Source organism: Puntigrus tetrazona, chromosome 14 (genome assembly GCF_018831695.1).
Source record: "Puntigrus tetrazona isolate hp1 chromosome 14, ASM1883169v1, whole genome shotgun sequence".
Taxonomy (NCBI): Eukaryota; Metazoa; Chordata; class Actinopteri; order Cypriniformes; family Cyprinidae; genus Puntigrus; species Puntigrus tetrazona.
In genome coordinates, this window is record NC_056712.1 from 9,638,093 (window position 1) to 9,665,379 (window position 27,287).

Below are 27,287 nucleotides of genomic sequence, written 5' to 3' on the forward strand. Positions count from 1 at the left end.
TTAGTCTACGCTGTCTTGCAAGCGTCTCTTTGAAAACTGACCCTGGACTATCTGATAATGTCTCTGGTCGGGACGCTGGTCCCCTTTACCAGCTCCTCTTCATTCAGGATCCTGTAGTATAAATAGGAGCTCCAGAAATAAGCATCAGTTCTCCCAGGGAGCTCTCCGGAGATGGACTCATGGATGGCCACGTTCCCAACCAGCCGCTCAAATTTCCAAAAAGGCCACATACATGAGCATGCGCGCACACGCACATGAAACCTATTTAAAAGTGTTCGAAGAAAAAAAGCATGAATAAATTCAAACAAATAAGCAATTAGACTGAACTGAGAGCAAATTGAGACTTTCCTTGTAGGTCCTATGGATAACCCAATCTTGGAATATTATATACATTAAAACAAATGTTGAAACGGCCTTCATGATTTTTTTATTAAGCAAATATTTATTACTTTAATGAACATGAAACACCTAAAATTCACTTATAGTTTAAAAGGTTCGACTGCACAGACATAATATTACAATTACAAATCACTCAGAGAGAGCACTATCATAGTGTTTGGAAATATGCATGCCTAAATTGAAATTCATATTTGCGTGAAATCAGATTTAAAAATAAAAATAGCACGTTTTAGATAGGAACGCAGCACCACGGCTGTCTGAACCTATCAGCATGAAGCCGTGTCGTCAGTCAGTCGCTTGCCATCGTGGTTTTGGTCTGGCACTGGCCGAATCGTTTGGGACGGTTTCCCATTCACACGGGAAAACTGGACTTTGTTAATCGAAGCAAAACAGAGAATACAGAGTACAGACGGCCTTATTGAGTTACAGATACAGCCACTTTAATTTTACCTCAAAGTATTCAAAAAAATGTTTAAAACGTAACTGTTTAAAGGCAAGAATTCTTCCAAAATGATTATAATAAATTGATCAGCGGTACCCTGACCCTAAACCTTTACGTAAAAACAAATAATAATTGTAGATGTGTGGTTTTGTTCATGTATATTTATTATACTGTTAATGTATATTTGATTTGATGGGGGAGGGAAGCGTAATCCACTTCATTGTATTTTCCAGGTAATTGTGCAGGCCAGTATACTACGGTACAATACGTCCAGGTCTGTGACTCTTAATTATCATCTCTATTCGCGAGAACATTCAGTATGTGTTCATATAACGCTGCAGCCCCGTTTAGAGTGCCAATTTGTGTCTATTCAGAGCTTTTTATCACCAGACTCTCACCCCATCCCAAACAAAAAAACGCTGAAGTGAGCAATAGATTCATTGTTTCACTGAGCCGGACAAGCTGAAACGATTTCAATGAATGTTGCCTGTTTGAAATGCTCACTTGTTTCACGCTGTCCCCGCAGGGCGTACGCGGCAATAAAAACATACATCAAGGAGAGAAAGCTGTTTGCTTTCCGTTCGTTCCCAAATTAAAAGAGAATCGACTACTATTGGGGACAGTCATGCAAAAAACAACCTTCCAAACAGATGTGACGGTCCCTCCTGATCCGACAACGGCTCTGAAACCGCAGTACGGTTTATTCCAACAGAGCCTGAACAGGCTTTGATATACGTTAAGAGAGCATGTTTACACCGACGTCACTTCACATCGCTTTCCCTTCGTAAACACACATGCATGCGTCAAAAGTGATGATTGAGCGTATAATGACTGCATCCTCATCGATGCTGTGGACGGAATATGGTAGTTACCACCAAATGAATATATCATTCCAGCGCGTCTACCCTTCTCGCTCTGCGTCATAAACTTTGCCGTTGTCATGACAATCAGTTCGTGTCTTTTCCAAGCATGTTGTACATACTGCAGTTCCCCATAATTGTGAAAAGTTCATTTATGCTGCTGTGCACTGAAATTTGTTGCAAATGGGGTGCAAAATTAACATGCGATTAGGGTAAACGCTGGTAAGATACGACTTTGTTGAGATACACGTATTGCTAATTTTATTACGAACCTCACTTTTTTAATTCAAAAATTGCTCGTGAAGTTCACAAAATAATGTTAATAATAAATGTCAAGAAACTGCAACAATACAATAGCACATACAAGAAAAATCATACTCCTGTAATCCTTATTTACAACTATGAAAATGCATTTTTACGGTTTCATACAATTCTTAAACTTTATTTAGAACAAACGGTTTAAGTTGTAAGAATTATAGTCTTGCCGTTGCCGTTTTGTTTCTGTTTGTGCAAATTACATGAGGAAATGAATCAAATTTCTATCTAATCATTTCATCTAGAATTGCTGTAATATTTATTAATTTGGGGTATATGAATATTAAGTATGACATGCACAAATTCATACATACGCAACTAGAAGGATGCATACACACGCATGTACAGTAAACCTCTGAACATGCATGCGTGCTAACACTGCGTTATTTTCTTGACGTTTTCAGTAGCTGCTGCTTTCCTAAAACAGCAGATACAAATGCGTTTTATTGTTGCTTAGAGACTCCTTAAAAGAACAGGAACAACTTTCATTTGATAATTACAAAGGAAAAGGCAAAAACGTCTCGGCCATTAAGAGCCGAAATGGACGGTCTTTGGACTTCCCGAATTGCTCTGTATTTGATTTAATAAACGATGACAGTGTTTTTTTTTATCTTGAATGCTTTAGTACAATATGCTCATGGCAGAAAAGGAAATGCGGAAAAAGTAATCAAAAAATTATTATTTTTTTGCTCATGGTGTTCGTAACATGCTAGTGTTGATATACTAAAAGCCTATTCACACCAAGAGCAATGCAGCACATCATTGCCAATTTCTTCTAATTTGAGTCAGAAACATTCACATAAACATAACGTGAATTTTTGTGAACTTCTACTGCCTGGACTCATCAACAAAAATGTGTCAGAGAAAATTTGCATCTAAAATATATACATAAACATGATATGAATTTACTTATAGCCCGTTTGCAAATGTTTTTATTCAATGCGACTTACAAATCAGGAACAGCACAAGCAATTTATCATAAGTTCTTGCCAAAGAGGTGTGTTTTTTTTTTTAAGTTGTTTTGTTTTTTTTCTCTTGAAGGTCGTCATGGTCTCAGCGGATCAGTTAGAAGCTTGCAGCTTTTTCACACTACGGAGGAACTGAAAGGGTTGGTATCGCTGATAACAAATGTCATCTGTCTCTGAGAAAAAAAAAGAAAAAAAGCTTGAATGAAAATAAAATCTGCTGTTTGTTTGCAGACTTTGGGGATTGTTTAGGTTAAGGCTTTATGGACTCTTTTCATATTACCGGGGTTCTTAGAAGCAGAATAAACCTCCAGTGGCAAAACTATAAACATAGACCAGAAGAAATATAAAACTACAAATTTGTATAATATAATATAATGCTACAGTACGCTTTTTGCTATTGACTGTTCAAATGTGTTATGAGTTTTTCACTCATGTAGCGCAAGCTATTGAAATGAATTAGTTTTATAGTTTTATAGCAAAGTGTAATCCACGCGCTGTGTGAAAGGGCATTAAAACTCGTTGCGTGTGAAAGACAGGGTCACATCGCAGCTTTTATACTGCAAATACATACGAGCGCTGTGTCTGCCACACGACTCTGTTCCCCTTTCGGGTTGTGGTAACATTTCCGACGCTTGCTTGCGGGGTTCGTCCAGTCACAATGAACTGTGTAAACTGGCCTATCAGAGTAGACCGTGCTTGTTGGAAGAAGGGGCCTTTTTACAAAACGAAGCGTTTGAGAGAGAGGCGGGCGTACTGGAGCTACAACAACGTACAGCATTCGAAAAAATCAATTAAATTAAAGCATGTCAGCATACCTGGTTACAGCAAATACACCAAATAATGATCTTTAAAAAAACGTTAAATGATCATTTTAGAACTATAATTGTTCATAGTATAATTAAGCACAGACACACGCGTATGTTTCTGTGAATTGTGGGGACGCTTTACTTTTTTATACTGGCCAAACAATATTTTCTATCCCCTAAGCTAACCCTGCTGGTTTCTTAAATCATTCCTCGTATAAAATCAATGTCATATATTTCACATTATGCCACATGGCGGAAGTATACAGGTTGCGAACTGTAAACACCGTTTGACTTTAAGTGCGTTTGTTCTGACATGACCGAGCCCCTGCACTCTGAGATTAGACCACGTATCTCCTTCTCTCTGTCTGTCTCACTTGCATTCCCTTTGTCTGTCTGTCTATCTCTGTCTGTCTCGCTCTCTGACCGGCTGTCCGGCCAGCAGGACCAGATGAGCACTGATAATTACCAACCGGCAGTGTGGGGCAAAGGACACCTTCAGTGCGTGTGAGTATGTGTGTCTACGTGTGAACAATGGATTCGGCCGGGGCGACACATGCCCCTTTCGGTCCCAGAGGCAGCGTAACGCAGTCATTGTGTGTTAAGGACGCCCGGGCCACATCCGAGCTAAATAGGGATGGGCGACAAGGGAGACAACTGCAAAGATGAACGATATGATACAGGGTCAGATGAGGTAAACACCTCAGTTAAGAGAGCAGGTGTGTGTGTGGCTGTGATTGAGGCTGCAGCGGCTGAACTTAACCTCTAAATCTCTCACGGTTTAAAACATTAGCAGTGTCATGCGTTCGTTTGAGTACCCTGTTTATTGCGCAGCCTAAATCTATGAAAGCTTATTTCCGCCACGGAGGGGGAAATAAGTAACTGCGACTTTTTGCGTTACGGATCGTTTTTTTTTCACGCAGTTACACGTTTGTACTTCACGAGTTTACATTTCATAATTCTTTCTCAGCAGTTCTTTATATCTCAGAATTTTTACTTTTCGCTCACGATTCCGACACAAACTGGCAACCGTGAGAAAAAACAGTCAGAATTGTTAAATTAAAATAGGTCGCAAAATCGTTTTTGTTTTTTTTTCTCAGCAGAAAAGAGAAACAGAAAGTCTTTTAAATGTCACCAGCAGGCCATGAAATAAGACGTAATTTCAACATTTATTCTCGTTCTCCATTATATGCAAAGCACGCTGGAAAATGGAAATCCACTGCCCAATTTCCTAAGTTATCAAGGCAGTTTCATTAAGTTACTACAACTTGGTTTAATCATAGTTTAATTAAATCATTAAATTAGATTTTTATCTCGCAACCATGCATTTAATTAAGTTATAAGTAATAGCAATAGTATTCACTCATGGATGACTTGAGTGAAAATGAATGTAATAAACCGGACACGTTGCAACAGAATTACAAAAAAGTAATGCTTTTTAAAATCGTAAAACTACATACAACAGCAACTCACACTCTGAAATGTGCCATAGCAATAGCGTTTTATAATTTGCATGCAAATGTCTCACCAACTAAGGAAATTGCAAGCAAATTATACAAAAAAATGACAAGTAATGCAACAATCATGAACCCATTGGCCCCTGCTGGTAGATGCTGTTATTACACTGCAAGCAATGTACTGTATATATCACTAATATTTCATTATGTCTCAGTAGATGTCCTGTGGCAGCCAAACAGCTGCAATTGAGATAAATGGGAATGCAAACGAATGGTTTTCTCCAGGCCTCCTTGCACACAACCTGGTTACCACCTACTGACGCCTTTGCTGGATCAAATTTAGAAATCTTTCAGGTAACCATTTACATTAAGCATTTGGAAGACGCGTTTATCCAAAGCGACTTACAGTACATTGCATTTTTTTAATCAGTTCATGCATTTTCTGGAAATTAAACCCACGAACTTGATACAGAAGACGACATACTCAAAATGTTATCTCTAATTTAAACCTCATCTAGTAAACTGGCTGCTGTGATTTAATCATAGCAAATAATGCTTTTTGTGCTTTTGTGAGGTAGTGAAGTAAAATGTTCTTAAGTGTTGTAGAACATCTGCCACCGAATTAGACATACATTGTATAGCCTGTCAAGCAAAAGCAAAGCAAGCTCAGCAGTTGATTTCAAGCGCTTTGAAATTCTTAGCTCTCTCCACCGATGAAAAGTTTCTAGTGTTCACTCTCGTCTTACATCTTTTTTAGTCCCTTGGCTTTCCTGTCTCTTTATTTTCTTATGTCTTTCTATTCTCTGGTTGTGTAAATAGTTTTTGACAGATTGATGCATATTTAAAATATATATGGTTTTTCATATATGGAATGCCCGCTGCGAATGAGCAGAAATGACTGACGAGCAGAATGTTTTTCACTTTTTTTCCTCCTCATTTTTTGACCTATAAATATAAGCAAAAAAAACGCCGATATGATTGACTAACGTTAAACAGAAAATCAATAATGGCTTTTCCAATTGGTTTACAAGTTGTTGTTTTTTTTGTTGGGCCCAGTGCATATCATCACAACCTTGATGATGTCTGAACGGTAGTACTTTTTTTTTTCTAACATCATATATATAATAAATTTCAAAACGGCAAGGAAGATCTGGTGACATGACACTGTCTGGAATGGTACGGACACATTAGCAGCCTGTCAGTCTGACCTTACATCTACAACCACGCTCAGCTATAAACCAAAAGAAGGCATTTTACCGTGATATACTGGCAGCGGACTCAAATTTCATATGCTTGATGGTGAGTCATAGCTTACGACAGCAAATCAGGCATAAAATAGAAATAAAAAAGAGGAAGAATGCTTGCTTCCATGAGGAGAGAGGGATCGGCTCCAGTATCCTGTTTCTCCTGGTCTCCAGGGTTTGAACACACTTCAAGTGGGACAGATTTACATGAAGCCTAATGAAATAGGGTGCTATTTTTAAATCTGTATTAAAACCACATATGGGACTGTGAACGTCTGCTTATGAACTTACTGCTTACGTGAACTTAAAATCTTTATAGAAATCAAAGTAAAAGGTACAAAAAAAAGTTTTCTTCAATAGAAAATTGTATAATATTATTTTTCTAATATGCTTTTTATACATAATATTCTCTTTTAACTGCATGGTTTTATTATAAGAATTTACTTTTAGTTTTTATTAATCTTATGCCATTTTATGACATTGCCTTTTTTTATGTAATTCAGCAGGTCACCTCAGCGCAGTACAAAGCTGAAACTCCATGACACACAGCACAAAGCTCTCATAGCCCCAGGACACGACCATTTGATTGAGTCCTTGTCAGTGCGGACATTTAATATGTCAAGGTGAATAAGAACAGCGTCTTTTGTGTGTCTCATTTGTGTCCGAGCTCAGAGGAAATTGAGCGGTTCTCGGCATAATAAGCTCCGATGGCAATTAATCTTCTTGCAGTGCGTTATTAAACGTTTCCAACTTAAATCCATTTTCAGCACTCAGTTTCATGGTGAGACGCTATGCAATTTGCAGAAGGTCAAATATTAAATGAGCTCTCATTGTTTTCTGTTATTATTATTACCTAATATTATTATCCTATTATGTCGGCTCACAGTCACACGAGGACAAAGCCGTCAAAAACGTGATGTCCTCTAAAAATAACCTGATCGGTTTGACGTCCGTGAGTCACTTGTATCGCTTTAACCTCCTGTCACTATTTTCTGCGCATATTTTGGAGAGTCTTATAATAGAAGGCCAAAATAACAAGCAGAACTTTATTATCGTTGTCTTTCCAGTGAGGTAAGAATGTGCTCTCTTTGCATCTCCGCTGATTTAATATTAATGAACTTTATTAACATTTTATTTACTATACATTATTTATGTTCCAATATGGAAAATATAGCTTATATTTCCATGGAGTCTGAGGATAGTCTGATCAAAGTGCTTCCGTTAACCTTGTTTTGTTTTGGAGCTGAAGAACCGCAACAGGCTTTTTTTTTTTGACAGATTGATACTATATGTCTATTAATAGTATGAGACTATAAACATTTTTAATTTAATAACGTGCTGTAAATGTTGAGCTGCTTATGCTAGAGTCTAAGAAAGTGAATGAATTGATTTAATTTTATTTTAACATGCTAACATTCTTGCATTTGCTTGCACCACATTTTACCTCAACAAAATGCATTTGTTGGGGTAAAAAAAAATACATTTGGGGTAAAAAAAAAATATGCATGAATGTGCATTTGAGCTTTTATTGAAGTATTTCTTTAGTAAATTAATTAATTAATTAATTGGTGCATTCACTGTGTTACTTTTTCTTTATATTTGGTTGTGAAATGTATAGCTGTTCCTGAAAGAAAATTCTTTTGGACATCCATTTCTTTCTCGTGTGGAAAGCTTCGCATTGAACATTTGGTCTTTGAAGAATTTGATGAGAGTTCATATCGAGATCTCTTGACTTTTGATTGCACATTTGGAGTCTTGGCAAATCTCACATTGTTGAGAAAACATTGCTGAGATCTCTGTGAGTTAAACTGGCTCCTTTTCTCATCCAGGAAAAAAAACTATCTCATCGCTGCCTAGGAGAAACAAGATTTATATTAAAATAATAAAGATGGCTCATTTGTAATTCTTTCCTATGGGATTTGATCTGATAAACGCATTCGTATTTGACAGCCAAACATTACAAATATGTAACGTGTGTTTATCCAGATTTGTGGTGTATTTGTGGTGGCAGGGACTTGTGGGGTATCGACCGTGGCATCACGGGGCATCAGGTGGGGAGCAGGGAGAAGTTGGAATGATCTGGATTTGGGCTGGAGAGACAGGTTGCGCGACCAGGATCTGGCACGGGCTGGAAGTGCAGTCAGTCAGGTGGGATACTGTGGACTGGCACTCTAAATACATTTGAAGGTTGGAGACCAAAGGCACAGTACAGGTGGAGTCTGGATCTTTTTGCAGGATTTTTATAGCTAAAATGAAACCCAAATGAACATTCCTGTTTTTCAGAGCACAGTACTTAGAAATACAAATGTTTGTCTTTCTAATCATATTTTAAAGTAATAGTTCAACTAATATGAACATTTGCTGAAAATGTGCTCAGCCCAAATTGTTTTTTTGTTTTTTTTGGAACAGATTTGGAGACATTTAGCATTACATCACTTAGCCACCAATGTTTCCTCTGTAGTGAATGGGTGCCGTCAGAATGAGAGTCCGAACAGTTAAACGTCCTAAAAATTTCACAAATAATTCAAACGACATCAATTAAAGTCTTGTGAAGCAAAAAGCTTTTGATGTTGCTTTTGACATATGCTGGTGTTTTGTTTTTTTTTTTTGATATGAGAGGACAATAGGTGATCAACTTTTTTTCTGGAGGAAGCATTATTATGGATTATCGACTAGTATTTTGGCCAGAAGCGAAACAAATCAACGGTGAATTCAGTTTTTAGAAACGCACAGCTTTTTGCTTCCAAGATATGAATTTATGGAATGGAGTCAGTTTGCTTTCTCATTCTGACGGCACCCATTCACTCCAGAGGATCCATTGGTGAGTAATTGATGTAATGTGCAAAAAAAAATTTAAAATAAAAATAATTCCCCAATTCTGATCCAATGAAGAAACAAAACTGGAAGATAATCATTTTAGAGACCAGATTGTTGATATCCTGCACTACTATGAATCCTTTTAGTCTCTAGACAGTGAGGCAGAAGGACAATCAGACAGCCAAGACCCAGTGAACAGACGATGTGAGCGTTATGGAAGATAAAATCAAATAGAAGTGTCTTGCGCTCAGATTGTCAGCTAAAGGTTTGTAAAGTAAGTCAAGCTTGGACAATGGCACACATTGTATTGTGATGTTCTAAATGGAGATGCTTATAAGGAGCTTTGTAAGAGGACAAAATTACAGTGTAATTGTAATAATTTTGACCACTATAACAATAGGACAGTCAATGAGACAGGACAGTGCATGCGGATAATGACAGCAGAATCAATGTGGACACACACGAGCTTCATTTACACTTTGACCAGGTGACGTACTGATTCTTTTATCAATACCGACTGTGTCTTTATCCAGTAGTGTTAAACTATAGCAGTTGTAACTAAATCACACTGTTAACGAGTTATTGATCTAGCATTTGTTTAAAAAACGCACATAAAAGTTGCTTTGTCTCTTGATGCTGTAAAAGGAGTAATTGGAATGACCATGAGGATTCTAAGAGAACCCACTTCCAAATTCCTGAAGAGTAAAAATCTCCAGACTCTCAGCTAATCCGCCAATTATTACTACGTTTCTCCTGGGAGATCAATAAATATATCTGAGCTTTCTATCTATAAATGAAGAAACCCTCACAAGGATTTTCTCAAAGCTTTTCCTCTTCCCTCTGCTTAGAGAGAGAAAAAAAAAAGTAAAGGTAAAACTGAAGTTATTGAGAAGAAGCTCCAGGAATCCTTACAGGCCTGTTCTGTGTTAATAGGCCTAGGGTCGTCCCAAGCCTTTATGTTGGCCCTAAGCCCCTCGGTACCGCCAATATGACAAAAGCTTGTTTATTCACACAAATCTAACACACCCATGATCAGTTTTGTTTGTCGTAGTGTTGCTTACACCATGCTATCTTTTACCTGGTATGTTTTCACTTTTCAGTGTTTTTTTTTTATTGTAACAGTTGCAGCATTACAAACGAGGTCGGGTGTTAATTTGCACGTAACATTCAAAATCGTATTAACGTATTACATGGCATACTTTATGTGGTGTGCTAAAAAGTAGCCAAATAGACCAGCAGTGCATTTACAGAACACAAATGTTAATCAAAGTTTATTACAATTTTATTACAAATTGTGTTTTTATAGTAAATAGAGAGCATCTGTAAAACAACAACTCTGTCAATATCTAGCTAATTGAGGCATAATGATATTGGAATATAATAACAGGGTAGGCTAAGGTTAATAATGTTAAGCTGTTATCGGTTTGTGAATCAGACGCTTATTTTTATTACAAAATTATATACCCAGGAAAGTTACTTTTACACAGAAGACTTTAATCACGTAAAATGTCAAACATGAACGCTAAAACAAAAAGATACCGTACCTGGGCTATTCCAACTAACTTAGGTCTGATCTGATCAGGGGTTTTAGTTTTAATTTATTTTATAATTTTTATCTCTGTTAACAAAAGTAGTTTGCTGTTTTAGTAGTTTTAGAAACCGATCATAACCTTGATGCTGACTTAGCAATCAGTGTTCTTTTAGTATACTTTAATATAATATAGTTTTTAATTTTCATATATTTTTTCATATTTTCTTTTTTTGAATTTTAGTTAAATATTTTTTTTGTTCATTTTAATAGTTTATCCATTATCATTTTTCATTTCTGTCTCAGTTATTTTACTACATCAATGTAAACAAAACGAAGGGAAAAATGTTGCTTTGATGAACCAGATGAAATAATTAAATTTTTTTCTTTCTTTTTTTTTTGATTTAAATTTAGTTTTAGTTATATCCCTTCTGGCAAACAATTATCCAATCTTAGCAACAACCCAGAACCTCTTAGCAACTGCATAGCGACATCCTGACAGGTAAGCACCACTCACATTTTATTTATAAAATATGGAAATGCACTTATGCATGTCAATTTTTTTTTCTTTTTTAGGTTAAATTGCATCACATCTCTATATCCGCTGAGGGCTAACCTAGGTTCAGGTTCGCCTTATCCAGCGCGGAAGTGATCCTGAAACAGACATCCGAGACTCTAGATATCCATATGGACCCGGATCAGCAGGGGGAAGTGAGTATTCTCACCAGAGAACATTCAATGCCAGTACGGCTTCACCACTCGCAGCCTCGGAGGGAGCCGCTAATGACAATTCACAGCCAACTGCCGTCTCTTGGGCTGCCGAGTCCCTGCGTTTAGTAGCATCTAAAATTCATGACAGATTTGTTATAATCCCAGGCAGAGCTACGCAGCAGCGCTCTCTAAACACAACTGACAGCGCACTGTACAAGACTCTTTAAAGACCTCATCAACAGGCAGTGTGCTAAATACGGCACGCAAGACTTTTTTTTTTTTTTCTCCTCTCCCAACCTACATATAGCCATGTTTTTGTGAGTATGGACCCTTTTTTCCCACTTTGATCTCCGTGATTGAGGAGCGGCCCTCCATCCATGTGATAAACAGCAGCGTGACTCCCTCCGCCAGCCCATGCATGTGTTTCTGGGAGCGACTCTGACCCCTTGGATGTTAAAATCGCTGGTGTGTGCGCGGATGTGGGGGCCGACTCTCTGCTGTGAGATGCACAGGGTCATACATGCATGTGTGGGTGGTGGTATATATCTGTCTCTCTCTGTTTCTGCCTACCGCACTGTACTCGCTAAGCAAGAGAGAGAGAGAGAGAGAGAGAGAGAGACAGTAGATGCATTTATGATGGATCTTCTCGTTTTTCCTTAAAAATACTTGTATATGCATGAGCATATCAATAAATGATTTGTGTTATTTAAAGCATCTGTAGTAATTACTCTCTATTGACATGGAAATTACTTTTTTAGAACCTGTTTGAGAAAACGAGGGGACTTACGTAATGTTGTGAGCACGCTCAAATATCTGCCAATGCCACCTGGTGGACTCGATTCAGGGAGGGAAAATCTCGCGTTCTGATTGGACGGCGACGTGTGTAGAAACATCTGGTGTTGTAGAAGGGTATTTGTGAGGACACGGGGACGGCACGGCCAGATGCCTCAAGGCTCTGCTGGAGACTTGGACAGGAGGACAATCGCTCTGATAACTGCCGCAGCGAGCTGGCCCTCGACTCTGTGAATACACAGAGTGCATTTCCTTACACAGATACACATATTTCAGATGACTGATGCGCATTTTGTGATACGGTGTTGGAAGAATATGATGAAAATGTACTATACTTGGAGTTAGAGATTTTAAAACCCCTAAAGCAAAGCTCACCCAAATATTTTTGAATATGTACTTTAAAGAGCTGATAAAAGCATACACGAGCGATCCACTCAACTTCAGTCCATCCATTAATGTCTCGTGAGGGGAATTTTAACTTTAAGTCATCGCTTTTGGCCAAAGCACAAGTTTATAATCCATAATAAAACTCTTCCCGTGTGAAAAGTTCATCTGCTGTTGTCCTCTCACTTTGAAATCCACAGACATGTTTGTTTAGATGTGGTTTCGCTTGTAAACTGCCTGATCTGCGCATATTTCTCTCAAAACGATTCATACAAGACGACTCTTTCAATGGAAAAAGTCTTATTAGAGGACAGATATGTTAGCCTTAAGCAAAGTCAAAAACTTCTAAATGATGGATTTGTTTCTTACAAACATGCAGCTTTTCACTTCACCAGACGTTAAGCGATGGACTGGATTGGTGTGGATTACTTTTGGATTATTGTGATGTTTATATCAGCTGTTTGGACTGACGGCACCCATTCACAAAGATCAGTTCGTAAACAAGTGATGTAATGCTACAGTTCTCTAGATCTGTTCCAACAAAGGAAATAAATCTTCTATATACTGAATGGCCCGAGGGTGAGTAAATTTGGGCGTACAAACAAGGTACAAACTTTAATTAAAAGATATTTTACCATATTTCCCTAGTTGGCTGATTACATTAAGAATTAAATTTAAACAAAAAGGTTTTTTTTAATGTTATGTTTTAGTATGCAAATGAGGAAGTCTTTATGTAAATATGCAAATATATGTATGTAGATGTGTGTGTGTGTGTGTGTGTGTGTGTGTGTGTGTGTGTTTCCAGAGCAGAAATCTGAACACAGGATAAAGCCAGGTACAAAATTAATTTTGTTGACATTTTGAAGTCAAAGGTTAGGAAGGGATTTTGGATTTGTCTTTTTATCACATAGATCAGAAAATACTGTCAACGACAACAATCCATCCATCAAAAAAAAAAAAAAGGAAAGAAAGAAAATCCATGTTTTTAGAATTTAAAAAAGCTGGTGATATATGAACAAATCTTTCTGTGAAAATCACCATGTTCATGTTCATAAGGACTGCATGAAAAAAAAAAACTAACTTTAATGTAGATGCAAATAGACAATAAATATTCAATAATGCTAAAAATTTAAATGGATCCACTGTTACAAAAAGCCAAATGATCAAAAAATACATGAAATGCAATGTTTTTCCTGGATTGTCTTGCCTTAAGCGACTGCATTTTAAAACTTACCGAAATGGCAAAATCCCATTTAAATACATTTACACTGAAGCTCATAACTGACCACTCCAGTCAACCAGAATATCATTTAAGTTTGTTTCTTTTCACACGGATCACCTAACAACTAGTCAGAACACCCTGGCATCATGTAGGTCACTTTTGCATAGTCAAAATCATCAGAAAATAAAAAAAAGTATTCTAAAAAAAGTATTCTAATAATCACAATGGAATGGCAAACCTCATTTAAATCAATATTGTACCCCGAATTAATTGCACATCCATATTTTTGTTGGTTCATATAGCTCCATCTGTTCATTAGCATCATGACATCAGCTGACAGGAAGAGGTTTCCTAACACATTTTTTTCGAATCTCAGGGCCCGTTTCCATCATGAAATCTTTGGGCCAATCTGTCTTTCTGCAAATGGAAAAGAGAGCGCTTCATTTCTCTGACAAGATTCTGAAAACACAATGCATGTCAACCGAGATTTCACTTAGCACCAATTAAAAAAAAGAAAAAAAAGACAATGCGAGAGCCGCGTGTAGGAAGGAGGCATTTGAGGGTTGTCTGTTGTGCATCGCTAATGAGCTGTACTAAATTAAGCGCTCTATTACCATCAGACGAGAGCTAGGCGCATGATGAGTGTGTACAGGTGATTAACAAAACTTTATTTAGACTTTTAAAGTCCATTTATTTTACTGAAGATATAGCTTTACACCGCACTCCCATAAAGGAGCGAGCTAACGGTTCCCTGACAGCGTGACACTGGGCCACGAGAATGACAACCGCTGAGGAGTACAGCTAATGTAAATTTGTACATTTATCGGGTGTCACTCAGACTAAGCTGAGATCCTCAGGTGATCTCACAGGTGAACATAAATGAAAAGAAAAAAAAAACATCATCTGACAGACCATGAGCCCCTGTACTGCTTTAAACAGGATTAACTCTAGATGTTTCTTTAAAGGAACAGTACGCCAGAAACGAGTGATGTATCTTTTACTTGGTCTCATACAAAGAATAAAAACTATATTGATAGGGGCATCCACATCAGCTGATGATAACATTCTGTATGCGATGCAGTTATGTAGTTTTACTACAAATACCATGGTTAAATTATTTTTAGTATAGCAAAATCATAATTAATTTTTGGTTAACTAGATTTTTTTTGTACTTATGGTATACTATTGTACATTTTCATAAGAGACAGACTTGCAAGAAAACAACAGATTTTTATTTTGTATTTTTTCTGTCCTGTAGAATATTGTCAGGTGGATTCTGATTGGCTGTTGATGTTTCATAGAACGAGAATGATTATTAAAATTGTATAGTTGTAGTTATAGTTTTTAAATCCAGATTGCATTTTTTCCCCTCACCACTTAATTAGAATAAAAATAATAACAACATTTTAATTAATGATCTATTAGATTATTAAATGATATCACACTTTTGACACCCTTTATGGAAATGAACCATGGTTTTGGTTTTGTTTAGTTTTTTTGCCTACTGATTTCCATTCGTATAACTACAGTTTTACTACAAATACCACGTTTATATCCATGAACTGTCAGGAAATCTGGAAAAGAGCCACATGAAGCCACTTCAAAAATCCTCCTTTCATGTTCCACAGAAACGGTTATATCACAAAGGTCTAAAACCACATGAGGGTGAATAAATTCTGACAGAGTGTTCATGTTTGAGTGAATTATTCCTTTAAAATGTATGCCTTAAGCGTGCTAGCATGGGAACGCAGATCTATGAGACTTCAGCAGCAGCATATTGAGGATGTGGCTAATGGAGTTGAACAGAGCAAGTGGGTGGTTGATGGTTCTAAAATATTTTTTCATAAATGGCACTCATAACCGCACAGAATTATGACTGAAGGAGATTCTTGGTTCTTAATAAAACCTGGACTTATATAATATTACAGTATGGATAGTCCGTAAAGAAATTTAGCTTTCGCTCAGGGTCAAAAGAGCTTGTGGCCAGAGAACAGAATGTTCGCAAGAATCATTGTCCAGTTTAAACAAGAAGACGGAGAGAGACTGATTTGACCGAAAATAGAAATTTAAATCATTTTAAGAGGCTATAAAGGATTTTTTGAGATGCCATGCATAAAATGTCCCAACTACATGACAGATATCACTGCGATAGGTGTCTTGAGAAATCACACCTGTCGCTGGCTCTGTAAACACCTAAAAAAGCATATGGGAACAGCACATCCTTTTTTAGCCAATCAACGCTTACAGTCTGTTAATCATTTAGCGCGTTGTTGACATCAGGTTGGCTGACACATTCTTGTCATTTAGTTGTCTTTTTTTAGGGTCGGTTTTTTTGGATAGCGGCCTTGTGTTTAAAGCAACAGGATGATGTAATTCAGTCGTTATGACTGCCTGAAAATGGCTATATAATTTACTCGCGCCAACGGTATTATTTTCTGGCAGTGACAGTGTATACGCTACCATTCAAAAGTTTGAAATCATTAGGACTTTTTTAATGATTTTGAAACAAGTCTCGTCTGCTCTCCATCCAAATCTGGAAAAAATACAGTAAAAACAGAAATATTATTATCATTTTAAAATTTATCCCAAAAAGGCAATTTATTTCTTTGTTCAGAGCTGAATTTTCAGCATCGTTACTCCAGTTTTCAGTGACCTTACAGAAATCACTTAATATGCTGATTCGCTGTTCAAGAAGCATTTCTTATTATTATCAGTGTTGAAAATACACTTAAAGTTAAACAACTGAATTTATTTTAAACCTTAAAATCTTATAAATGTCATTATTTATTTATTGTATATATATATATATATATATATATATATATATATATATATATATATATATATATATATATATATATATATACATAAATTGTATATAAAACTTTCTAATACTGATCATTTTGTTGTAGAATTGTGGTGGCAAGTGAGCCAGATGCTTCGGGGCAAGTTGAGGCGCTGGACTATTTCGAGAAGTCACATTTCTCTGGACCTGTCATTTAGATCCTTATCATTTAATTTGATAGGAGACATTCTGAAATATAATTAGGTGAATTAGTTTTACCTCAGTCTCCTTTCTTTTCCTCACCTGGAGCAAAACAATGTAAGTTAAAACTGACTCTTCTTACCCCACTCACCCCTTTACAACGTCCAGACAGAAATGAAAAACGACCGATATGTAATAAAGCAATAAATGTTGCATTACCATGATTTCACTAAAAGTAAATGGTGTTTTTACACAAGAAGCGCATACCAAAATTACAGTTACGCAAAGCCTCGGGTGGTTTATTGCTTCTGTAAAGATGATGAATGTCACAGATGTTCATTAAATAGTTAAATCCATTAATAATTAGAACGAACAACTCTTACTCCAAATAATGCAGTTCATTAGTTTAGCTGTAGGCTGTTTAGTGTCATTAGTGTCAGAGAGATAAGCTAAGATTCGCCCAGGCTGCTTCCATGTAAATATACTAAACGTTTAGTGATCAGTAAGGGCAGTACTGTAGATGTGCACGCTGTGTGAGTTATAAAACCCTGAATGTGAGGGCGTATTGCTTCACCACAGAGAGAACGACTCGCGTTGACCTGTATTGCGCAAAGTAGGCTACCAGCACCGCTGGGGAACCTGGGTAACGATCTCCAGTCTGCGTCAGAGGGGCTTTCACTGCCGCCCCATCTCATCATCTGCCATAAAGACGGGGCAGGACTGAGGAGAGAGAAGGAACAAAACGAAGAGATCTCATGCTCCACTTTTTTTTTTACCTCAGACCATTGATTGTATCCATGGAAACCACAATGAAGCAGAGAAGATGTTGTTTTTCTAAAGTTGGCATTTTTTGTAGTGACTAGAAGTCTTCGATGCATCTTTAGAAATCCCAAGATTAAGAACATTCCCACAGAATTCACTTTTGCAGTTTATTTACCCATAAAACGACCAGAATGCAGACGATAAATAAAAGAGCAGAAACCGCATTGTGGCGACTAGCTAATTCCCATCATCTAAGAAATGGTTTAGAGGCATGTTAAGGGTTCAAGAGCACCTTGAAGGGATGGAGGTTCCCCATGAACATTGGTTCCTGTGCTAAATGACCTATATACTCGGTAAAACGGTGTCTGTCTCAGATGTCTCTGCATGGCTCTGCTTACGTGCGCAGCTAAAATTGAACTTCACACTGCACCAGGGGGCCTTTCATATCTTTACATAGACACAAGGCGGTAAAATTAAACTGTGCAATTTAGGTTGCCACTGGAAAATCCTCAAACAGTGCAGGTCGGAATATTTCACCAGAGGGAACCTCATTTCTCTGATATTGAACTATGATGGATGTGTGTCATTTTAAGACACAGATTTACTTTATGGCGATGCAGTTATTGCAGTCTGTAAAACATTTAGCGTGCTATAATTGAAAGAAATGCTGACATATTAAGGTGAATCTCTTGAAAAATGGCCAGGTCTGAACTGTGGCATGGATTGTAGTGCATTAAACCCGACATAGTTTGAGTTCGTTCTAGGTCATGTCCCAGTCCAGTTCCCCTCTGTTTCCCTTTACTGTTGGTTCTCTACTGAGCTTTACAATAAAGAAAAATGAATAAATCCTTGACATTAAATGTCAATTGCTAAAATACAGTAATTTTAGGCAGTAATACAATATATTACTGTACAAATGAATAGACCACATCTAACTACCCGGTCCTCCAGATTTGCTTCAAAATGAAACATGCTTCAACAACCCCTTCAAGCTCATGTTTTGTCCAGGCTGAACTATTGCAGGTCCCTCAGTCAGTTTACAATAAATCCAGAACATAGCGGCAAGATTATTTTTTCAATAAGCAGAAAAGACTGTATGTCACACCTCTGTTTATCAGTTTGCACTGGCTACCAATTGATGTTCACATTAAAAAAAACACCTTTGGCTCTGCATCCCTTTTCCTAAATCTATTACTTCAGACCTCTAGAAGCTTGCATTATTGTGTTGACACAAAATCATTTTCACAGATGTTTACATTAAATGTTCCCCCCGGTGGACCTCCCTGCTTGACCCTCTAACTCTCCAACCCTTTTAGACTTGCACTTCATTAATGGTCTAACACCGAAAGTCTATCAATAGCTTCTCTATTAATTGTATATTCTATTTGTTTTCTTTTTATTTATTGTTAACAAAAATGGCCTCTAAAACTAGCTTGATGCGTTATATTATATAACATGCTATGTGAACTAGGCTAACTGAGACTCATCATATATATATTGATTTTGTGCTTAATTATGACCTAGGCTTCATTTCTCTATGGCACCTCTAGTTTCAGAATTGCGAAATTCACCTATAAGTCTATTCATTCTCAAATTTGTAACAGGCCATTATCTGTGTTTCAAACATTAGACTTTGTATGTTTAAAACATTTGCTCGAATTTGAAATGTAATGCTCATGAAAAACTCATTTGATGTAGAGTTGAGGGACACTGGGATGGCGTAATACTCATTTGTTTGCCAAGAAGGAGAGAATTAGTTTGTGTTTAATATCTTCAAAGTCTGACTATGGAAAAATGTTATCTCTTCCATTTCAAAGCGATCCGGGTGTTTCTTATGCTCAGACCCAAATGCATAATCAAATATTTAAATCGTTACTAATGTCTTTGAAGAACAGAATGGAATACTCTGACAGACTCAATCAGGTTCACCAGTTCTTTACTAAGTGCTCAGTTTCACAAGAAAAAGTCGTAGGGGTAGTTCTCTTCACCAGTGCAGGTGTGTGACGCTATCTCATAATTACGATTATTATGAATTCTGAAGTTTGAATCTGCTCCCCCTTCCTCGCGGATTTCCTGAGGTTGTTCTTTTGAGGAGGGCGACAGTCTGACAGCTCAATTTGGTGGCGACGCTCCTGAGACCCCCCATTAAACTGTGCTGGAGGTGACATCATAACTCTCCCATGATCCCCGAACAGGCCGCAAAGAGCAGAGAGGACAAAGCAGAGCCGATGAATCAGTCTGCTATCTTCCCCAAACAGGACGACCTCTGTGGGCACAAAATATAGAAGGAAGTCCATCTGCTGTCTATCTGCTGTGCAACTTATTCATTATTAGTACTTGTTAAAGGAAACATCGATATCATTATTATTATTATTCATACTTTACATGTTGATGCTAATTGTTCATACTGGATCCTGTCCACATATACACTGATTGTATTTTTTTTTTTAAAAAGGTACATAGGTTGTCAATGGGATGGTATTCAAAAGGTAGTTTAATACTTGTAAGTTTAATAACAAGTAAAGTTCATCAATTAAGAAACAAGTTTAATTCAGTAATAATTAGCTCTACAGAAAGCAATAATGTTGATATTCAGTTGAAGTCAGCGTTGTTTAATTAAAGGGGTCATGACATGAGAAATCAAATTTGCATCGATCTTATAAAAAAGGACTTTGTACCATTATAAAATCTTGCAAGTTTCATAGCTTAAACCTCCTCCTCATTATGAATAAAGCCTTTATTTTACCATGCTCCAAAAGATGCCTTGATTTGGATCTGAGGTGCAAGATGTTGTCACCCGGGCGCAAACATTTGCATAAACACTGTCTACAGAGCAAGACATTGACAAATATCACCATAAGCCCCTTCCACTGCTGTTCACTCGCTGTTCAACGACTGACACGACTCACCTGATTACGTTGAATGCAAGGTCAAAAGCAACTGGAAATCACAATCACTGCCGCTATCTTGTCTGCACAGAACGGCATCCATGCATATGTTATACTCCAAAATGGTGCTGTAGGGTGATGGAGAGGAGATGAATTAATGAATGAAGTTGTTATTTTTGTTTTTTTCTTCATTGCTTCATAATATTATGGTTGGACCTCTGATGTCATATGAATTATTGTAACGATTTCCTTGCTCAGGATATTTTCTGTCTAATGTAGGGTCAGAGAGCTCTCAGATTTCATCAAAATGTCTCAATTTGAATAAGGCATAAGCGAACTAAGCGGTAGTTTAGGGCCCCGTGGCCACAAGAGGGCCCCCAAGAGAACATTTTATTTAATTTGTGATATATTATGTCATTGATGGGCAATGTTAATTATATGAAAGTGCAATATTAAATATTGAGATAATCTGTACATATCTTTTTATTATTTCCACTTCATTCCGTGTCCTTTTTTCTGAGTTTGTCTTTCTCTGGCTCAGCACCAGTTAAAGCACGGAGCGTCAAAGGCTTAAATTGATCGTGTTTTCGGGGAGGAGGCGGGACAAGTTCAACATTGGGGGTATTGTGGCAGTGCCATCGTTAATGGCTAACTTTCTTCTATGGTCTTTCTCGTAATTTCCATTGAACTCTATTGGTAGCAACAGAACTTGCGAAGATGCTTTTGAGAAACACATCCCTGATCAGACCAGACCTTAGAGAGTTAGTTAACATATCCTAAGTAGGGTATTTTTGTTTTGGCAAAGTTCATGTATGAACATCAAAACATTAGTAAATAGACATTTTAGTATAATATATCTTTTTAATTCAAGAGTTGTTATTTTACAGATGCTCTCTGCTGTTTAATATTTATTGTAAAAACATATAAATTGTAATAAAATTACAACTTTGATTAATATTTATGTTCTGTAAATGCACTGCTGGTCTATTTGGCTACTTCTTAGCACACCACATAAAGACTTTGAATGTTACGTGCAAATTAACACCTGACCTGTAATGTTGAAACTGTTACAATAAAAAAAAAAAACACAGAAGAGTAAAAACATACCAGGCAAACAATAGCATAATGTAAGCAACGCTACAACACTGTGTTAGATTTGTATGAATAAACAAGCTTTGAAATAACCAGTTACATTGGTGGCACTTGGGGTCCCACAAATAAAATTCTGCTTAGGGCCCCATAAAGGCTTGGGCCGGCTCTGAGGGCGAGTAATTAATAACAGAATTTTCATTTTTGGGTGAACTATCCCTTTAAACGTACATTATATTGTAAAGTATTCTGTATTCACCCAGATAAATTGATTTTGTCTTGTATTTTGTCCATTTGTTTTGCTTAATAATAAATGTTAATTTATTGATTGCTGCATATTGACTCTAGTAATTCTGTGTGTGTGTTGCAATTAATGCCAAATTGCAACTAATTTTAGAAAAAGGGTCAAAATAAAGGTTGAAAATAAGTTACATATAAAATAAGTACACATATTTATTTATTTATAATCCAAAAAACTTTAATAACTGTCTATGCAAACCTCAAGGAACATCTTGAATAATAAAACAAAATGTCCATGTCATGACCCCTTTAAATGAATGTGGCCATAGTGTTTGTTATCTGATCACAAATGGCTATTGCTGGTAAAAACAATAAAAATAAAGAAAAGAAATAAAACATCATTCATTTTTCAGTTCTACCACAAATCAGGTTTCTACGCAAGGGAAAGTGTTTGTATGTAAATTGCTGTAGTATACAATACATCATATCATGAAAAAAGATGAACTATCAATGCATGAATCAAACTGACTCAGAATGCTAAAGTTTTCAGACATTTTCCATACATCATTTTTAATGATAACACTAAATGCGGAGCTGAAATGATGGATCAGTGAAATCACTCACTGTAATATTAACGTCTCATCTGTGACATTTTGTCTGCTGACAGGAGACAGACCATGTGACTTCACAGAGTGCCACGCTCTAATAACAACAATGTTCAGAAATCGATTTTTTGATGATAACTTATAAGTTATGATATTGTTAATCAATGGTAATTGTTTTTGTTGTAGCCACCCATTCACGTTATTATTTATGAAATAAATGTTTAACAGCTGAATTTGAGGAAAAATGCTAAATAAAGTTTCTTGTTTCTTTCTTTTGAGTTTGAGGTGAAATGTGACCTTGGCTGCATTTCCCAATGGCACCAATAGTAATCACCCAGAACACCCTGGTGAAATTTGCACTGGGTGCAAGCACAACTCGCATTGTCTTTGGAAAAATCTAATAATACAGAATATGTATTACAAAGTGGTAGAAGTTCGCTGTGGGAGATATTTAGTTTTTCGAAACTTCATTATATAGATCTTTTAGAGAATACTGATCCTGTTTTCTACATACTAATGGGCTTCTAAACTTTGCTACTGCTGGCTGATGATTAAGTAAACTTACAGTTAGTTTTAGTTCTCTTTTGTCATAAATCAGGCTAGCGTGCGTTATTAAACCTCTCATGCCCACTTACCCAGACATTTAAAGTCTGCGCGCGGAGGTCTGGAGCCGAGTGCACCTGATGGATTAGGACAGAAGTATGGAGTGATGGAGAGGATGAGGGAGGCAGGGATATATTTGGCCTGTCTAAACGAGAGGAGATGTGGATTGCCCTCTGCGCAGATTTGTCGTTCCGATGTGGGGTGGTGGCGTCTCTCCAGGTTTCCGTTATGTGCCACTGACTGCGGTAATGAGAGTCGTTTATATTGTCATTTGTTTACAAGGCTTGCAGTGACCATGTCTGCCAGTGCCAGACAGGGAGCAGAAGGAGACGCTAATATGAGGATGCGGTTATGTTGAGTCTGTGGTGGTGTCATTAAAAATGGATCAGCAGAATAATGTTTAACAAGGACAGTAAGTTCAACAGATTAATGATTTGTCAATTAGCAGATGCTTTTATCCTGTGACTCAACAGTGCATTTAACTATTACAAGATCAACCCTCTGATGACCTGAAAACAAGTGTCTGGAACATCTATCCATCCATCTCTCTCTCTCTCATATATATATATATATATATATATATTATTGTTGTTTGATCTATCTATCTATCTATCTATCTATCTATCTATCTATCTATCTATCTATCTATCTATCTATCATTTAATTTTTTTATCCATCCATCCATCCATCCATCCATATATATATTATATTATTTCATTTTCAGATCTATCTATCTATCTATCTATCTATCTATCTATCTATCTATCTATCTATCTATCTATCTATCTATCTATCTATCTATCTATCTATCTATCTAGCTAGCTATCTATCTAGCTATCTAGCTATCTATCTATCTATCTATCTATCTATTATTTAATTTTTTATCTATCCATCCATCCATCCATCCATCCACCCATCCCTTCATCCTCTGGTCTATCTATTGAATTCAAATTGTGAAAAGGCCATCAAATTCTTTACTTTTTTTTAGTTAGGACAATTGTAAGAACTCACCAGCTCACAAATCCAAGCACAATGTGTTCTCTCAACAAACCTCTTGTAGTATGCGATCTTATTATAAACATAATGCCCGTCCTAAAGTACTTTCTTTCTCTGAATATGAACGGTTTCATCATATTCTTCATATGCGGCATCTCAAAATGTCTCAAATCAGTCATCTGAAATATGTGTATCTGTGTAAGGAAATGCACTCTGTGTATTCACAGAGTCGAGGGCCAGCTCGCTGCGGCAGTTATCAGAGCGATTGTCCTCCTGTCCAAGTCTCCAGCAGCGCCTTGAGGCATCTGGCCGTGCCGTCCCTGTGTCCTCACCAATACCCTTCTACAACACCAGATGTTTCTACACACGTCGCCGATAGATAGACAGACCGGTAAATTGCAACCTTGCACAAATACATTTTCACTAATGACCATCCAGCAATCCGTTTCCACGACCCTGTTATTCAGACTGCGTACAGTAGCAGCACAGTATTTATCCTGTTTCATAAAGACCCAAAACACTTTTATCCCACAGCTACCTTTGAACTGAGGGTTTAGTTGCCATGGAAATGGCGAAATGATCTTCTATTATATATATATAAGCGCTGTTCAGAAGCTATGTTTTTCCACTAAGCATAGATGGAGAAAAAAAATAATAGTATGATCATCAAATGATCAGAAAGGAAAAACAAATCATTGCACAAGAACTAACAGCCTGCAACCAAACCCTGACTCTAATAATTGGCTAAAAGTCTGTTTTTTTTTTCTGTAATCGTCGGCTGTCTGCTGTGATCTCCCTCTGACAGAACCGTTTAAGGATGAAGATTACAGTAGGAGAGCAGTTGCGAGATGTTTTGTGGGTTCAGTAGAAAAATCTAACTTGGATGTGTGGATATTTTCCGTGATGCAAGCTGGTGCGTGCGTGTTTGTGTGTGAAAGGGACCAGAGGAGGAGGATCAGTGCATGGAGTAGCACAGGAGGAGGAGACCAACCCAGATCTGCGGGATGCTGTGATAAAAAGCCATGAAAAATGATCACAGGAGGACCGCTGAAATATATCACATCTGCTCTACGCTCCCCTCGGCATATACTGATCCATGAGGGAGTGAAAGAGAAAGGACACTTTAAACATATATGTGTCACATAGTTTCTCTTTACACATTCACACCAGAAAGTGCTCTCATCAGCACTCTGGGAATAATATCAAACAAGGATGTCAGCAGTTCGATCCTGTTTGCATGTCCAGAGGGTTATCGAATAGGTACATATTTAAGTTTTCTTAAGGCAAAAAGGTTTCTCTCACTTCTCTCTTTAGGAAAGGCAAGAAGAGCAAAAGCTCACTGAAAATGGAAATGGTACCGATTAGGTTCAGTGATCTCAATGAACTCAATGAAGAATGTTCACAGCAGACTTTAGAAAACTTGGAACATTATATTAAATACTTAATAATTGTGTTCTACATAAGAAGTCCTATTATTTTGTAATTGCACAGAAAAAAACAAAAACAAAAACAGGATGTGTGATGCAATAATTGTGTTTTACCTAAGCTTTAAGTCCTATTATTTTTGTCATTGCACAGAAGAAAAAAAACAAACAACAACAAAAAAACCCTACTATTTCTACAGAATAAATAAAGTCATGGAACACCAAGAGCGCAAATCATGACAAAATGTTAATTTTTTGGATCATCTGCATGACAGAGATCTCAATATGAACAAATCAAACGAGCTGAGATCATTTTTGTTGCTTAAAAAATAGAAAGTTTAAAAGAATAGCATTTATTTGAATCTTCACTGTCTCTTTTCACCAGTTAATGCATCCTTGCTGACTTTTTGCTTATTTTCGGAATTTCTTTCAAAGGATTCAAATATAAATATTAATAAAATAAATAAAACCTCGTAGTCTTTTCAGACTTTGGCATGATATTTATATAATGAGTAATTAGTTTTTATTTAGTGTTGTAAATGTATTAATAATACATGTTTCACTTTTGCACCTAATAATGTTTTAGACAAAAATTGAAAGTTCATAGATGATAAATATTCTGGTGATATTTAGAGCATGTGAGACAGGGTCATTTACTAAAATTAAAATAGAAAAAAAAAATGTTTCTTGATGTAAATTGATGCTGATATAAACTGAAATTAAACTGTATATATGATATAAATATAAAAATGAAAACTAATTCTACTATAAAAGTACAATAGTGAACTTGTGAAATATGAGAGAGCATAGTGAAGTTTCTCCGTGCTCTGGTTGGATATTGACCCTGTAGGATCGTTTGTGATGTCAGCTTTTTTGATTACATCAGGATCTGTGTGCTTGAGGAACGATTTAAGTAACTATGGCAACAGACTGCAGAATATTACGAGCAAACTTAAACTTCACGTCACTCTGTTCTTGGAGGCTTTTGTGAGATTTACTATAATCAGCAGTTCAGAAGCCTCTCTGCTGGTGCATCAGGATTAGACATCATCTGGGCCACGGGTCTCAGCGGGGTTAACCACATCTGACCACATTCTCCATCTGTCATCTCCCTCAGGTCAAAGCGCTCAGGAAACGCCACATAACTCATCCTGCATATGACCCGAGTTATTGTAGTAATTAAAACCGTTTAAAAAAAATGTAAAAGATATGGTACCACTTTACAATAAGCATTAGTTAACAACGTTAGCTTACATGAACTGAGAATGAACAGTAATTTTACACCATTTATTAATATTGGTTCATGCTAATTTGTAAGCATTTGCTAATGCATTTTTAAAATCACAAGCTGTAAAATAAAAAAAAAAAGTATATATATAAAACCTAGTTCATATGACGCATGAGTTGTGTTAGGAGCTACATTTAATCTATTCACAACATTTCTCATATTCTTGTAGTTTAAGTCGATGTACAAATTAAACTTACATATTTTATTTTATATTTAACTAAAAATAGAAAATGTTAAAATATAGGCCTAAGCTATTACATATATATATATATATATATATATATATATATATATATATATATTTTTTTTTTTTTTTTTTTTTTTTAGTTTAGTTTTTTTTTTTATATCTCACACTTTTTAATAGTAGTTTATATTTACATAATCAGTAGTTATTTGGCGTACAGCGTAAGTTTACATCAAACGATAATTTCTTTTTACTTTCAAATTTATTGTTAAAAAGTTTC

At 36.6% G+C, this 27,287-nt stretch overlaps 2 long non-coding RNA genes across 3 annotated transcripts; both read left to right on the forward strand.

The window, feature by feature from the left end:
* The first annotated feature begins 6,419 nt into the window (after nt 1-6,419).
* On the forward strand, nt 6,420-8,694 carry LOC122357421. Its single transcript, XR_006252473.1, has 3 exons — nt 6,420-6,543; nt 6,992-7,111; nt 8,500-8,694. It is a non-coding gene; the product is annotated as an uncharacterized LOC122357421 (long non-coding RNA).
* Nucleotides 8,695-9,449: 755 nt separating this feature from the next.
* LOC122358128 lies at nt 9,450-12,122 on the forward strand. 2 transcript variants are annotated; one of them, XR_006252581.1, is made up of 3 exons: nt 9,450-9,579; nt 11,248-11,335; nt 11,410-12,122. It is a non-coding gene; the product is annotated as an uncharacterized LOC122358128 (long non-coding RNA). The 2 variants fall into 2 exon arrangements; XR_006252582.1 differs by lacking the exon at nt 9,450-9,579 and adding an exon at nt 9,600-9,792.
* Nucleotides 12,123-27,287: the final 15,165 nt, after the last annotated feature.